Source organism: Oenanthe melanoleuca, chromosome 1 (genome assembly GCF_029582105.1).
Source record: "Oenanthe melanoleuca isolate GR-GAL-2019-014 chromosome 1, OMel1.0, whole genome shotgun sequence".
Taxonomy (NCBI): Eukaryota; Metazoa; Chordata; class Aves; order Passeriformes; family Muscicapidae; genus Oenanthe; species Oenanthe melanoleuca.
In genome coordinates, this window is record NC_079333.1 from 37273997 (window position 1) to 37290366 (window position 16370).

Consider the following 16370-nt stretch of genomic DNA (forward strand, 5'->3'; position numbering starts at 1 on the left):
GAGGGGGTAGCCAGAGCTGTAGCTGGTAAAGCCTCTTTGCTCTGGATCTACTCCAATATAGGAGTGCCAGAAAGATCTAAAGTACTTTTAGACAACAGAGAAAATTGCAGTCATGAAATATGTCCTTGTGCCTATCCGGTGCTGCAGGTTTTCATTCTCCTGATTCTGGTATACGATCCAAAAGAACATTTTTGACACCTGCAGAGTCCAAAAGTCCTTGAAAGCATTACAATGTCACACACAAGGTCAAGGCATCCTAAGCTCATGTAGATTTATACTGGCCAGAGATGTGTATAATTAAAAATGTTAGGTGTTAACTTGTTGAAAACTGAGAATGAATTCACTGAAGCCATGTCAGGCTATGTCAGCCAAGGGTCTGGCCCATGATGTACTGCCAGATTATTTCCCAATGATGTATGTTAATACATTAAGCCCTTGTTTATGTCCTGAAACATCTCTTATAAAGCATACAGTCCACTCCACACTGCTCTGAGAGTTGTAACTCCATTTCCTTTTCCTTGAATATTTGCAGTGATACTTCATTTGCTCACCATCCCTGTGAGCCTACTGAAGGAAAAGAGTCCATGGCTCTGTCTGCCTGATCTACTCATCTGCTGTGGTTGTAGACCCAAATTCCCACCCCATGCACAGAAGACAGAGATGTCAGTCCCGTGAGCTGAAAAGCCTGGACTTGGTACACACACCCTCAAGTAAGATGCAGATGCTCTCAAGAAGAGTGGCTTCGAACACAGTTCATAAAAGAACAGATCAGTTTAAAACAAGGGCAGCTGTCCTATATTTAGCCCTGTACATTTGATCTCAGAGGTCTTTTCCAGCCTTAGTGATTCTATGATTCCATCACCAAAGGGGCGCACAGCGAGGAGCGGGCACGTGCATGTGCAGCCCTTGCAGAGCCAGCACACACTGTCCCTGTTTCAGCCATGGGCAATGCCAGGAAACTAAGCAGTGAAACACAGCTCATCTTCTGCCTTTCTGCACTTGGGCAGAAGTGCAATGGCCCCAGAGGCATCAGGACAATGCCATCTGAGAAATACCTCTGTGTGCCAGGGAGAAAATAATGCCTGTACAAACTCTGACACCTTGAGAGGCTGCAAAGGGCAGAGAGAACTGAGAACTCTAATTTTCCAGTTAAGTGAGGAAGAATGATTTATGAGACCTTCCAGTGACATTATTTCCATCATGCTGCTTCATGTACAGAAGTCCCTGGGCACGTAATACTCTATTGTGGCCCCTCAGTTTCAGGCTTACCTATAGGCAAAAGCTCTTCCCAGATAACTCCAGATGTGAAAAATTTTATTCTGGTGTGAACACCAATTAATGGCTTGAAAAGAGTTTAACTGAGAATTACCTATTTCCTCCAAACCCACCTATTCTTCCATTGCATCATTGGGTCACTGAGTTTAGTCCTTAAAAATAAAGTTTGTAATTTCTCTTGCTGACGCTGAAAATCCAACTTCATATTTCAAGTAAGCTTTCCAGTATAGCTTTTAAATCACAGATTCATGTTTTCATAAGGACAAACTTATTGATACCTACTTGTATAAGTCCACAGACTGTGTGTGTGCAAGAGTAATTAATTGTCATTAGGTGTTCCTCACTGGGGAGAGGTTTGGGTGGTCACTGTAAAGAGTACAGACTGTCTTGGGTTAGCATGTTCCTTCTGACACGAGTCACTGTACTTTCCTTTGGAACAAAAAAAACGGTAAGTTGCACTTCCTTTTACCATCATCTTTGCTGTCAGTGTGTTTATTAGAAACCATGCTCGTACACCCCAATTCATCTTCCTGGGAAATGGGGAAGTCCGCAGGTCATTAGAATACATGACTTGGCAGCACATTTTGCTTTCAGATGTGTTGCTGACAGAAAGGCTGAACAGATAATGAAGAGTACCTCCCCTGCATATGTGTGTGTTTTATGTGGTTAATATGACTTTCTGAGTTAATTTGGGTTTGCTTGACATTTTGTTAAAAAAACTCCACATTTTCAGGGCACCTGCACCAAACTGACACAAATGAAAATGCAAGTGTTACATTGTGCTGTGTGTACTATTTGCTTTTCTCCTGCCTTTGAAGTAGCTTCTAACAGATAGCAGGGTGAGCTGGGAAGTGGTTTGCCACACACAAGTCAGCAGCAGAGCCAGGCAGAGCACCATGACCACCAGACACATCCCTTAACCAAGCACCCCTTCCCTTAATATGGCCTGAAGGGCTCCTGGTTTCATGACATCTGCTCAAGTGCCCACCAAAAAGGGCACTGTACATTTCTAAAGAATAACAAGTGGTAACTTCTCACATCTCCCCAAAACCCTGCAAAGAGAGCCCTTGGAATGCTGAAAACACCATCAGTCAATAGATGTCCACACCTTAAAGCAGAAATGAGAGCATATGAGGCTGGAAAGGTGCAGGGAACTCAGGGGACTTCACTGAGGCTGCTACAAAGGTCCTGATTTCACATCCCCCGTGAGTTCAGGATAGGGAGGGAGAGGGCATGGGAAGGATGTGAGCAGCCCAGGGATGGAGCCTCCTCTACCTCCTTGCACTGAGCTGTTATCTGTAGGGGAGGAGGGGCTTCAGAGGACTGGGCTGTGTTTGTTCAGGAAGATGAGCAGCATCCATCACAAACCTCTCTGAGCGCTGCCTTTTGCAGGGCACTGCTGCCCCAGCCTTATGCCTCTTTTGTTTTCAGAAGGGTAAGGAACAGTGTTCCATCACTGAAATCTTTGCATTTTTCTAGCAATCACATTTTTCAATTATTGACTAAAAGTCAATATTCAAGCCCTTTTTACCCAAGCAAAGCACAGACTCTTCAGAAGGACAAAAAAAACCAACAAAAACCTTGCCAGATTTCAGGCTCCATCTCTTTCAATTTGCAAGCTAGGATTGATTTGGGTCAGTAAACATAAAGCAAAAGTTCCTATAACACACACAGGCGCATTCCTCAGATCAAACAGGCATCTCAAACTGCTTGAGCTGTGTAATACTGAAAGGCCCTGTGATGGGAAATGACAGTGAGTGGGAGAGGAGGGACCCTCCTTGCCCAGCTCCATCCCACAGGTAGGTGGGCAGCCCTGGGTGAACCATCACGGAGCACAGGCATTTCCTGGCAGCATGTGCTATTGTGAGACCTTCTGCTGAGCAGGCTCTGGTGAGTCAGTGTGAGTTCATGCACTTACAGCAAGGCAGTGCTGGATGATTGATCTTCTGAAGCTAAAACTGAGCCTCTGGAGATCATTTCTGCCAGATAGCCCAGTGCTGTTCCTGGACAAAATGCTTGGGGACAGCAGAGGGCAAACTCTAGAGGTGACTTGATCTAAATGAGCGGGTGTGATACCATGTCCTGGGCAGAGGGACATATAGTATTCATAAGTTTTATATTTAAAACTTATTTAGAGTCTTACATGAATTTAAGAGTGGCAGCTTTTTCTCTAATGCTCTCTGACACCAGGCCAAATCAGCAGGAGATCCACTGAGCTAGCAATTAGGGCTCATCAAATCTTGGTATCAAATAATTTATCTTTTGGACAAACAGAAAGGTTTTTGCTTCACCTTGCTTTTGGTTGAATTTTTTACTAAATGTAGGGATTTTGTGGATTTTTTTTTTTTCTAGCTAATTTCTTTTTTTTTTTTTTTTTTAGAAAAATGGAAGCAAAAAAATTTTTGGTGCAGAAGCTTGTCAATGAGAAAGTTTAGGGATTGTTTTCTCCAAAATATCCATAATGAACAATATTTTTGTCACATCATTGATGCATTTCTGAGATTACTCATGTGTATTCTTATATTTCTTTCCACAGGATCTATCTGATATGGCCAAGAAAAGAATTGTCTGTGTCAGCAAGAAATAATACAGTCCATCAGGTTTAACTTTCAATGAAAATCTTATTTTTTGTGCATTTCATACAGCTTCTGCAGTTGCATTTCCTTTAGAAATGGCTCTTTATTCCTTTTAATACTGTGTAGGAAGGAGCACAGTTCTTGACAGAACTCCTGGACTAACCATCCAGCACCCTGAGTTTTACAGCTGTCAGGACAAGTAAAACACAAGCTGTCCCTCTGACTGGCCCAAGTAACTCCACAGTAGCTGCAGATCAAGGCCTTGTACAGAGATGTTAGTACTGTTTCTGACTGTTATTTTGAAATGTTTCTAGCTGGACACTTAAGACTTGGCCAAAACACCAAAATACCCCAAGGAAACTACAGAGAAAATACCACAGTTTGATAGTCTTAAGTCCCCACTAAGCCTTTATTGGAAGACATAAAAGGAAGATTCCTCCCACCTTTGTTCTCCCAACTCTCACAATTTCCTACAAAGGTTTGCAGTGTTCTTACATTTGTGTTGGAACAACAGGGATGAAACTCCCAAGGTGCTACTGACTGAAACCCCACACTGTGAAGCAGGCAGTGTTAGCAGTTCCTGCAGAGCGATATTTCTGATGATAGAAAAAGCAGCTCTGGATTTTGTGCTTTTAATGTAGAAACAGCAAGCAAATCCATTTTAAAAGGTCCATTTTGGATTACCTAGACTTTCTCACAATATGTGCTGACTGTATCTATGGCTGCACTGTAAACAAAATATTCCATATGTAGCTAGGGAAGCAGTAGAGTAAAGGAATTACAGGAAACATAAGAAAAATATTCAAACAATGAAAACTGAAAAAAAAAATCCTTCCAAAGGAGGAAAAGGTCCAATCTGCTGGATGATGCTGATCTGGTAAGCAACATTAATTTTTCATGCAGGACTGAGTGACAGTGGAGGCCCTGGGCACTGCTCACAACGGTGAGCTGCCCTGGGAGCTGGTGTGTCCTCACAGCACCATGGCTAGGACAAGGTGGCTCTTCCATGGGTGCAAAGAGCTGTGCAGGGGTAGCAGAAGCTGCTTCTTGCTCCAGCCAGGTTGCAGAGGCTCAACTCCAGGTGCTCTGCTGCCCACCCTGAGTTCCTAAGAAGGGGACCAGCTGTTCTCTCTGAGCTTGAGGAGGAGGAGGCACAGGTGCCTTCAGCCCCACACTGTTGGTGAGCACGGCAGCTTGAGACAGCACAGCTCCACTCTGCCTCACTCCCCTCCTGTTTAGCTAACCTGCTCCAGGGACCACTTGGCTGACAAGATTTACTGCCATGGGAACTCTGCTCTACCATCCCAAACCTCCCCACTGCTCACACCCATCCTTCTGATTTGGGGGTGTACACAGGCCTCTTGCAGTGGCATCCTGACTCTGGTTGATCCTTGAGGATCAACCCAAGGCATCAACACAAGCACCACTGGCAATAATAAAGCTGACTGAGAGGCAACACAACTTTCCCTCCCTGTTTACTGTGCCACTAAAACGGAATTTATAGTAACAAATAAGGATGTTACTTGGCTGACAAGTATCCACTTAATTTTTATTAGCTGGGACAAGGCTGGAATAGCAATCAGTATGTTAAAAATCCCACAATTTACCTTTGCTTATGGAAAAATTATGTATCTTGCCAACTGAACATACCAACCTAAAAATGCATTCATATTATTCACAGTGTAGTGCCTAGAAACATAATGTCAGGGCTTTGGTCCAGGTTGCTGAAGCACAATAATTGTATATTTTATGCAGATTTTACATCTGATGGATTATAAAATATCATGTCTAGTCACAGTCTTTTAGAAAAATAGGAACACAGAAAAACAATAGCATTTTAACTAGGTCAAGATTGCTAATCAGAGTGTAGCAGTCATTACTGTGTGCAAAACAAATAGGCATAAAAGATCTGTGTTTTTTATCTTGCAAGCTGTGTATTTGTCTTCTAGAGGAATCTTTTCTGCTCTTTCTTTCTTTCTTTCTGATCCTTTAAAACTATGAATAAATTAACAATCACTTTGTGTGAGATCTACAGAAATTTATGTCAACGTTTATTACCATGAAATGTGGAACAAAGCATAATGCAACCTGAGCTTTGGGAAATAGGACTGCTTAACTGATCCTATCCTGATGAGAAGGAAATATCAAATGCATTATAAATGCTGACAGGATGATCAGGCATGTAAAAGAGGTCATCCAATACCACCCTCCCCATTGTTTACCAGTTTCATAAGTCAGCTTAAGGTATTAAAAACACATACTGTCTTGCACAGGAAGCTCCTAATCCTTAAAAATGTGGCTGCTGTTATTTGATTTGCCTTTTAGAGATCGATAGCACAGCAGATTTCACCTGAGGAAAGACTGCTGAGAGCAGTTTGGTCCTGGTATTCTGCTCAGCATTGCTTCCAAATTGTTGCTCTGTAGGCTCATTAGAGCACATATCCATTCCCACATGTGGGCTTTTATCACCTGTGTAAGCACTCATCCCCCCTGCAACACTCTGTTATCAAAAGTTCAATCGTTGGAGGAAGACAGTAGCCCTCCATCCACACTTGGAAACTAAGGAAATACTTAGGCTGTGTCTCTGTTCCTGCAAATCAGTGTGTCACACTTAAGCCAACTGCTTGGCCTTGAGGTCTTCTTCAGGGTACAGTTCACAGGAGATACAGTCACCACTTGTCAATTGGAAAGGAAAGATCCCTTCAGCTTATTACCCAGTCATGCTTCCAGCCCCAGACTCTATCAGCCAGGACAAGGAGGGCCCTTGTCAATGAGAGCTGCCTTCCATCATGCATGGACTTACACACTTCATGAGCAACTGGCAAAATGGCTTCTTGTTAAAAGGAAGGAGCCCTGACCCTCTGCCAAAAAATTTAGTGGAGAAGTGATATTCAGGATCAAATCTAGGCCTGTAGTAAGAAGTCTACTACAAGATTGCTACACTTACTTGATGGTTGGGTTTGACCTGTGTTAGCATCTTCCTCCTGGCTCTCACCCATCACACACAGTCACTCCATTAATGACATTAAGTAAGAGCAGTACTTAAGGGGCTTTTTCAAAATCTTCAGCTTAAACATGCAGTGTCAGGACAGGCCAAATACACCCCATCAAGATTTGGACCTATTTGAGCAAAACAGGCAAAAAAATTTGAGGGTTTTGGAGGATTTTGAAGCAACAATTAAAGAACTTTTAAGACACTCCTATGAATAGAATGGACAATGGAAAGGACAAATAAAAGAGAAAATGATCAAAGTTCATATATTAAGACTAACAGATTAACTGCAGATCAAGAGATTATATAGCAAACTTGAGCAGCAATAAATTCAATCCCAGTGAAATGATACACTTTTTTGTCCAAAGTGGATAGAGCCTGAGGAACTACATGAGAGATTCAGAGCTCATCAAGGTCTATAGAGGGACTGAGCATTTGTTAGGAAATGGGAAAATTCTGACTTATGAAAGTTGATGGTAACAGATCTAGAAGAGGATGAAAAAATATTAAACATCATGGTTCAAACTAGTCTGTGGTTCCTGGGGACTGTTGGTGAGGGGAAAAAGAGATAAGGGGGATGGAGTGGTTGTTTTTGCAGGCATGTCAAGGTGATTGTGCATCTTCCCCCAATATATTTGTTATTGATATTGATGAGATGCCTCCAAGTTTATAAGAATACAAGTCTGGACATGTTTCGCAGCTCCTGTATTTCCAACATTTTAGGAATCTGGAGAAAAACTGTAAAACTGGGATTCATTTGACCAGTAGCTAGGACATTCTGGAGTATAAAGATCAATATGGAATTGTGATCATTATGGAAGGTCATTAGCAGGTTACAGGATGACCAAATGCTTTGTTGTCTTGGACTGGCACATGTTCAGGTGAATTTTTGTTATTTGGTCTTTCTTTGAGTACCATCTTGATGAGAAGGTTGAAAGAGCCCAAACCCTTGAAAATGGCCAGAGCGACTGAATGGAAAGGTTTGGAAACAAGGAATTAGATGGGACAGAATGCTTCAGGATCTGGCAAAGGTCAGTGTAAATACAGGGGACCAGGAGCAGTCCAGGGTAAGAAAAAGGCACCTATAAACTAAAAGGAAACCCCAGCAGTTCAGGTACTGAAAAGCTTACAAGTTCATGCTTAAAAGGAACGTGAGAGATGACAAGCAGAGTGGAGAGGATGAATTTGCACAGGAGGAGGAGAGGATGATTGCATAAGTCGACAAGTCAAATGCATGGAGACATCTCTGAAGAAAGTGAAAATAAGTTTCCTAGTTTTCTCTTTGAAAAGAGAATATTTTGGTTAGCAAAGAGAATATTTTATAGTACAGATCATCTAGCAAAAGCCTGGCTTTTGCAGAAAGATTTGCTTTGGCAAAAAGAGTTCAAGGAGATTGCATCCAGGCAGGACTTTCAAACCCTCTCAGGGATGGGGTGATGGTGTTTGTACACTGCAGCCCTCAGGTCCTTGTCCTGCCCCTCTGAGGCAAAGCCAGCTGCTGAGCACACACCATGGTTTGTGGCTTGGAGCAGCAATGCCACTGACTGTCGGTGCTCTGGGTAGTCACAGCCAGCAGCTCAACCCCACCAGCTGTCAATAAATGACAAAGGGTCACCACAAAACTTTCAGGTGTTTTTTGGCCACTATGGTAGTTTTTGGTGAAAGGGACATGAGTAGATTCATTACAACTGATGCTTCCTATATGGCCTATTTTCCTTTGTGCACCAATCAATCATTGAGTGAACTCATGCAAATAGAAACAGCACTGAAAAATTAGTAGTTCTAGCCTTCTCGAATATAACAGCCTATCTCAAAGTCCTATTTTCCTCCACAGCAGAACTGAATCTGTTTCTAGAATCAGTTATGATTGTTGACTTTGAAAATCCAAAATGAGAAAAATTCCCTGTTGCCTGAGTGGAATAGCATCTTCTTCCTGACAAGGGGACACACACCTACAAGAATGGACACAAGTACCACAATCACCCCAAGAAACAGCATTCCTTTTGCTATGCAGTGAAAACATCTCAGCCAAGGACTCTAAGGATCTCTAAACTACAACCAAGGTTTGCTGCATCAGAGCTGATGCATCAGGTGTGGCCACAAGCTGAACTCTTCCACAGCTCTGCAGGTTTGGATAAGGGAGTCCAGGCACCTGGAGTAAGTCCCCACCAAGAGTCACACAGCAGAAACTCTCTGCAGTTGTACAGCTCCAATGTCCCTTAAACTTCAATTCTGCAGCCAACTAATACAGTAAAGAGGTCACCATCTACTTGTCCATTTAGCATGTTACTCACTGAAAGAAAATAAAAGTATTGTGGCAGAGGCCTTAGTGGAGAGTTTCCTAGGAGACATTTGGGGTCATAAAATGATGGAGCTGTGAAGGGACCTCTGGACATAGAATCAGAGAATCATAGAATGGCTTGGTTTGGAAGGGACATTAGACATCATCCAGTTCTAACTCCCCTGCCATGGGCAGGGACACTTTTCACTAGATCATGTTGTTCAGAGCTCCACCCAACCTGGCCTTAAAAACTTTTAGGGATGGGGCACCCACAGCTTCTCTCAGCAACCTGTTCCAGTGCCTCACCACCCTCGCAGCAAGGGATTTTTTCCTAATTTCTAATGTAAACCCACTCTTTTTCAACTTGAAGCCATACCCCGTTGTCCTGTCACTGCATGCTCTGCTTTCAGCAGAGCTACCAACAAAGTTACATCAGGTTGCTCAGGACATTGTCCAGGCAAGTGTTGAATGCTTCGAAGGATGAAGACTCCACAACCTACCTGGGCCCCCTTCCAGCTCCCCTGGTTTTCTTTGCCTCTAGTCAGCAATTTGTGTTCCTTCCCTTTCATCCTTTTGTTGCTCCCTTCTAGGATAGATCTGGTATGTAACTGGAAAATTCTGAACATAGAGCAAATGGAGGGAATGTATAAATTTGACTTGTCTCCAAGTTAACGACATATATGATGAGGGAGGAGGAGGAGATGAAAGCAATAAATGACAATGTACGTGAGAAATGTCAGTCTCTGTTTCTACACAGATTCCTTCAGGGAAGGCATCAGATCAGTAGTTTTTAAATGACATAAACAATCAAAGGGTTGACTGAGCAAACTGATGCTCCACGAGATGAATCTGAGTTGCTAAATAATGCTTTTGCTTAAGCCTGATCTAAAGTTCATTGAGATATACAGGTCTTTAAAATGGACTTTGCTGGACCTTGTTTCTCTGTTCTTGATTATAAGATTCTATGACAAGGACTTTATATATTTTTTTGAAAAATACTCGTCATGCATTTAGACACTGTCAAACACATTAATAATGAGCCCTATTTTCCAGCTAAATTCCAAAAGACACCAGTGCTCATTCAGCACCTCTGAAGAGCAGACATCTCTTTAGGAGATGGATCCCAGCATACTTTTGAAAATACTACCCAGGATAAATGTAGTTTTCCATTTTATAACTAATGTGAAACCTTTCACCTTTATGGTGCCATTTAATGATGACTAGAAATGATAACAGATGAAAGCTTGTACAGCAAGCTACTATATTTGAAACTCTGGAGGTAGCAGACTGGTTCCTAGTGGACAAATGGCCATATCATTCTTCAAGCTAATTAGTTCCTTTTGCCCTTTGTGTGCTTTTCTTTCCTTCATAAACTAGGAAGCTCTGGGTCAAATGTGCTCAGAGGGCACTCACCAACTTTCCACTCTCAGAAAGAGCAACCAGAAACTCAGGGTTATCAAAGCAGTTCAGTGAAACTTTCCTTTCATATTACTTATATTAGGCTGGCTTTGGTAGATATATATTTATTCTCATTTATGGCGTGGAAATAAGCATTTTATAGCCTATTAAAATATCTGAAAAAAGAATCAAAGGTATTTCTGCCTAGAAATAAAGTCTTTGTTCTCATGCAGACTTCTGTCTCTGGTGGTCTGTACTTGGGAGAAGCCTTTGGAAAGGCCATGTACTCTTGCTTGGGATATACGACAAATCAGAGCAGCTCTTGCTCTGGCAGGCACGGATGAGTTCAGTCTTCAAGTCATCCATCAAGCACATTTCACACACACTATAAAATACAGAGGTACATTCTCCAAGTGAAATTCAGATTCCAAGGACCCTTTAAATGCTGATATTTACATACATGGCCTTGTTTGTGAATCTGTACTGAAGCCAAATACAGTCAAATATTCTGCTGCAGTAAACAGATGCAGCTACACTGACCTGTATCAATGTTCTACTAAGAACCAGCCCTGAAGCCTGAAATCTGGATTATGGACCAGCATTTACTGGAAGTGCAGATTGCAGCAGGAACTTTTGTTGGATGCCTATTGCAACAGACTCCTCACTCCTTTTTAAAGTGCCTCTAGTGTTGCAGGCTTTTACTGAGGGAACACAATGGAGCTGGCAGGAAAGCCATAGCTCTTCAGCATCTCAGAAAAGAAAAAAAAAAAAAAAAAAAAAAAAAAAAAAGGTCCAGCAGTCCTTAAGGATACAGCACTGCTAGGTAACTGGGACAATGAATTAACAAGGTCTGACTTTTCCCTCCCTCTGTTTTCAGGGATAGTAAGTAACAAAATCTGGCAGGCTAAAAAGCCCCTGCTCGGAGGAGAGAGACAAAGAGGCAGAGGCAGGGCTGAAATTCATCGTGTCAGTTTAAAAAGGCAGAGTTTTGCATTTACACAATATGCCCATTCTTGTTCTCTTTGACTCATGGAAAAATATTGAACATTGGACAAGAATGCAGGAATGTGTCTGGTGTCTGATCTCCACAAAAATCTAAATGCCATTTGCATTCATGTAAGAAATTAAAGCTGTTGAGGCTCCACCGATGTGTAAAGAAAATAACAGCAGTGATAGCAATATCATTATAATAACAGCAGTAATACAATTTTTTAAACAGGCTGTGTAGCTAGTACAAATAGAGCACGAACCAGGCACTCCTGGCCCTTAATCCCAAACACAGCTCAGTAGAGCTTTCTAGACCATTTGCCTGTCACAAGCACCACAAAGGCTTCTCTCCACCGACAGCATCTGAAACCACTGATAGTTTTCCTGGGTAGCAGAGGTTAAAGCTTTTTATTGCTTTTTTTGCCTTTAGATGCTGTAATAGTTGCAGTGCCTATATTACCATCTATGGCAGACAGGCTGCATGTCTGCCAGCTGTCAGGCAGCCTATTCATCTCCAGTTGCCTTTTGCCTACTTTCTGCAGCAGAAGAATTCCTCTCCACTGGATTTCACGAGCTGGAGTCCTGTTCCTGCCGACGTTCCTGCTGCTTGTTTTTAAACCCAGGCTGGCTACAAGCCTGGGGAGCATGGGAGCCCTCAGCCCTGAAGAACCTGGGGCTCCTGTGTCCCGTGCAGCCAGCTCTGGCTCTGGGCCAGGGCAACATCCTAAAACTGGCACTATGTGAGTGGAGGTTTCTGCCTAAACCCAGTCACTGGCTGGAGGGAGAGGCAACCAGTGGGGTCACCATGGCCTCCACTGATGGGCTGCTCTAGGATACACTAAAACACCTTCCCTCTGCTTGTCCCATGGCAGAGATGTGGAATCTGGCTACTTATCTCCTCTGCCTAGAACCCCCACTTCTTTCCTTTTCTCATCCCTCTAAATTATGAGGTCTGTGGAAGGAATATCAACACATGTAATCTCTGGCTGCTCCTGACCCAGATGTTCCTGGAAATTCCCTCAGGTACTTGTCAGCATCATTAGGCACCACTATATCTCTACTACCATGGTATTTTGCAATTTTACCAGGGCCTGATTTTTAAGTAGAGCTGTGCAGGAAGATAGGATGGCCAGGTCTCCAGGCCATAAAGCCCAGACCCTACAATCAAGGCCCTATGCTATATCATCTTTTGCCTAAACAAATCATGTTCCCATTTAAGAGAGGCCCTGAAATCACAAGAGGCAATGCTTGTATCTAGTGGTTGCCTCTCTTTTCTCCCAGAAGGTTAGTGATCTGAAAATCCACAGACCTGCATATTTCCTGACCCACAGCATGAGCTAGTGACTCACTCACAGGAGGTGGAGAGAGGATGAACAGCTCTGCCAGACCTTGTGACAGGGGTAAAAGAGATCACTCAGTTGCATGATGTTTGTCAAATTGGTGTGTTTATTTTAAATTTTCCTAGGTGTGACCCAACTCATCACCTCCTTACCCAGGCTGTGAGAAACCACTTGAAATTTTGCTTAAAACTCTAAGACTCAGTCTCATAGCTCACAATTATCAAACCCTGACTCATGGGTTGCTCTTCCTACCATCAATGCTGTATGAAATTGCCTGCAGAAGAGAAAAGGTGCCTTAAAAACCCTCCCTCACACAGGCCAGCCAGGCAGCCCACAGCCAGGGGCATTTGCCCACCTCCTTGCTCCCCAAGGAGCCTAGGTTTTGAGCTCCTGAATTAAATAGAAAGACTGCTGTAGACATCAGTGTGTGTTGGATCAGGCTCCAGCTACCCAAGAGAAAAGATGGGCTTTGCAGCCCATCCAGATGGTTAACAGCTTTACATACAACCGCTGCCTTATTAAATCTACAGTAAATTAAATGAACACTTTAGACACTCAACCGAAAGTGCTATTGACTGCAGTAATTAAATTGAAATACCCAATTAACCACACCAGAATAGGAAATGAATATATCATGAGGCACCACTCTGTAGTGACTGAGCCAATCAGACGCTGTCTATACCTTAATTTGTGCTGAAATAATTTTTAAAGGGCGTTTATGATTGCTTAAAGATGTGTTTATATAGCATATGCATATATATGTCTATATATATATGTGTGTATATATATATACATACACATACACACTTACAGACACGTATTATATTATTACATTTAAGTCTTCTGTCTGAGCTTTTAGCCTTACACTGGCAGAAACATTAATTCCAGGTCAGGCACCATCCTCCAAGATAAACTCACACATTATTAAAACATTTAAATCAGAAGGATTACAAATGTCCTGCAGTGGACCTTTTTTTTCCTTTATTAAGAACATTTACACGAAGGTGTCTGCAGTTTCAAAGCCATTTCAGACTGAGGCCAAAGTGAATGTTTGGGGGAAAAAAAAGGTAAAAAGAAAGAGTCTTTTTTTCTCTCTATTTAGCTTGTGCTGTCAGGTCTCTCTGCCTGCTGCTCTAACCACAGCCGCCCTAAAGGAAAAGTTTACCTTTAATTAAGATATCTAAGTGTTAGGATTCTTAGGCTCTGAGCCTCTCTCCCTTTCCTCTCTCTCCTTTTTTCAGTCAGGAGTGGAAACTTTATCTCACCTACAAAGGCACACTTTGTGCAAATCTTGATAGAATGCAGAGATAAACCTTCACTGCAGATGAGTATGGAAGGTTCTCAGCCATACCCTGTGACAGGCCCTCCCCATAAACGTGGTGATTTGGGGGCTGCCTCAGCTCAGAGAGAACTTGGGCATGGCCACTCCACTCTGCTCTACCAGAGATGTGCACAACACCCTGGCTCTGGTTTGGCCTTTGTTTGGAGGGGAATTTGCTCTCCACAAATCATGAAACTGCAGCCTCACAATAGCAGTACTTGGAATGACAAAAGGTCAAACTGGGTTACAGTCACTCAACCCTACTGAGTTATTTGGGTAGTGGCAAGAGGAGTTATTTTTAATGACTTCATGTCTTGGTCTCGTAGACAATAACCAGAGAGTGTCTATGAGCCTGCAAGCCTTAATCTTCAGCTCAGGAACCAACAGATCCCGAGAAAACAGCAATATGACAGGGCGGAAGGCATCTTCCAAATTTGGAGGTTTCAGCAGGAAGCACATTTCCTTTCATTTCCTCAGCCATCCCACTCATCCTGGCATTGTCCATGGCATTTCCCTTGCCTTGTCCTGGGGCGGTGACCGGGTCCTGTTCCTGCCTGGTGCTGCTAATGGCTTCATTATCGTGACACCAATGGACAAAGCTGAGGCATGTGCCTCTCCTTGATGACACTGGACCCTGCATCCTTGTGGGACCACATTCAGAGGGTCTGAACTGCTGTCCTCCCACCAGGCTATGGAGCTGGGGAAGACAGAGGGGACCCTACCATGGCTCTGCAGTATTTTGGAGAGGTCGTACAGGTACCATTTCTGTAGATCTTCTCTTTGCTTTTGTCATGCCTCCATTTTGTCCACTTCCATATGTTTTCTGGACCAAACTGATGTCTTATTGTTCCTCTCCTCATAAGTGGAATTGCAGCCACTGTGGCCCTCTGCCACTGTTTATGCTGGCAGAGACCAGTAGATATTGGCAAGCAAACTTGGATGGAATTCACACAGTGAGAGGGCAGGGAAGGAAGAAAGGGCACACTGTGGCCCTCAGTGCCTTTGCCTTCCTTGCAGAGAGCATGCCCATGGATAGAGGGAAGGGAGGTCCCAGGTGGGATGAGAGCTCTCCTGGCTGGTCAGGAGATTGGACAGGTTTTAAAATGCTTAGATCTGAAGGGTACCTTAGATCCTGTCAGGTATCTCTAAGAGCTGTAAGACCCTCTCTGTGGAAGTCACTCAGCTGGCCCCAGAAGCTTTCTTCTATGTATCTGACAACACTTCTGAATACATTGTGCTGCCCACCCCATCTCTTGAAGAAGAGGTCATACAGCCAAGTACAAAATGTGCACTGGAACAGAGACACCTCAGGCTTCAAAATACATGGACATGCCTGAGCAGCAGGGCAAAGCTGTGCTGCTCTGGCCATTCCTCCTTCACTCCACTGCAGGGAGAAGCAGGAGAAGGGAGCCTGCTGCTGACCAAGGTGTTCCACCTTTATGCTTCTGAGATGTCCAAGTGGCCCAACCCTACCTGAAGCCAGCACAAAACTTGTAGCAGGCCCTAAGGCCCATCCTTGCTGCATCAGAGCCTAAAAGAAGAACCTGGCCTGGACTGCCTGGCTACTTTTCAAAACGGCTCTTAGTTATAAAGAACAAATTGTAAGTTCTCATGTAATGTCCCTGGCAGAATCCAAACTTGTAAAAGAAAAGCCTGTAAACATCATTCCCACTCAGGAGCTGTGCAGTGTTATTTTCTGACCCTGATGCACTTTGACATACCACAGAACTGCACAGGTTGAATCTTCCCCTGACGGTCTTGAATGAAAAATTTCAAAAGGTTTCTCTCCTTTTCTTTCCCTCACTGCCTAACACAAAGAAACATCTCATTTTGCTCATGTAGATCTAAAATGATGACATATATCTTAGAAATTACTTCAAGTACAGCGGGGAGATTACAAGCAAAAGCAGTTCACGAGCTCTAATTCTGCATTTACCTGCTGTGAGGATCAGGTCCCAAAGCCCGTACCCCTCCGACGAGCCCCGGGAGTGCGGGAGGGATTTGTTTACATGCCCAGGGAACAAAGTCATGTCATGGAAATTCTGAAAAAGGCTTTGCTGAATTTTACTTTTCTATTTTCCAGCTAGTTGAAAGGAAGCACAGCTTCTCTGAACCTGAATCCTCCTCCACTGGCAGATTATTTATTAAACAGCGATGGTAGGCTGGAGCTGTTTTCACTTAAGGACAATTCTTTCAAAGC

The 16370-nt window shown here is 43.2% G+C and overlaps 1 protein-coding gene across 1 annotated transcript in view; it reads right to left on the reverse strand.

Moving 5' to 3' along the window:
• The window catches only part of MAML2 (mastermind like transcriptional coactivator 2), a 207991-nt gene that overhangs the window by 65061 nt on the left and 126560 nt on the right, over window positions 1-16370 (reverse strand). The window lies entirely within an intron of this gene.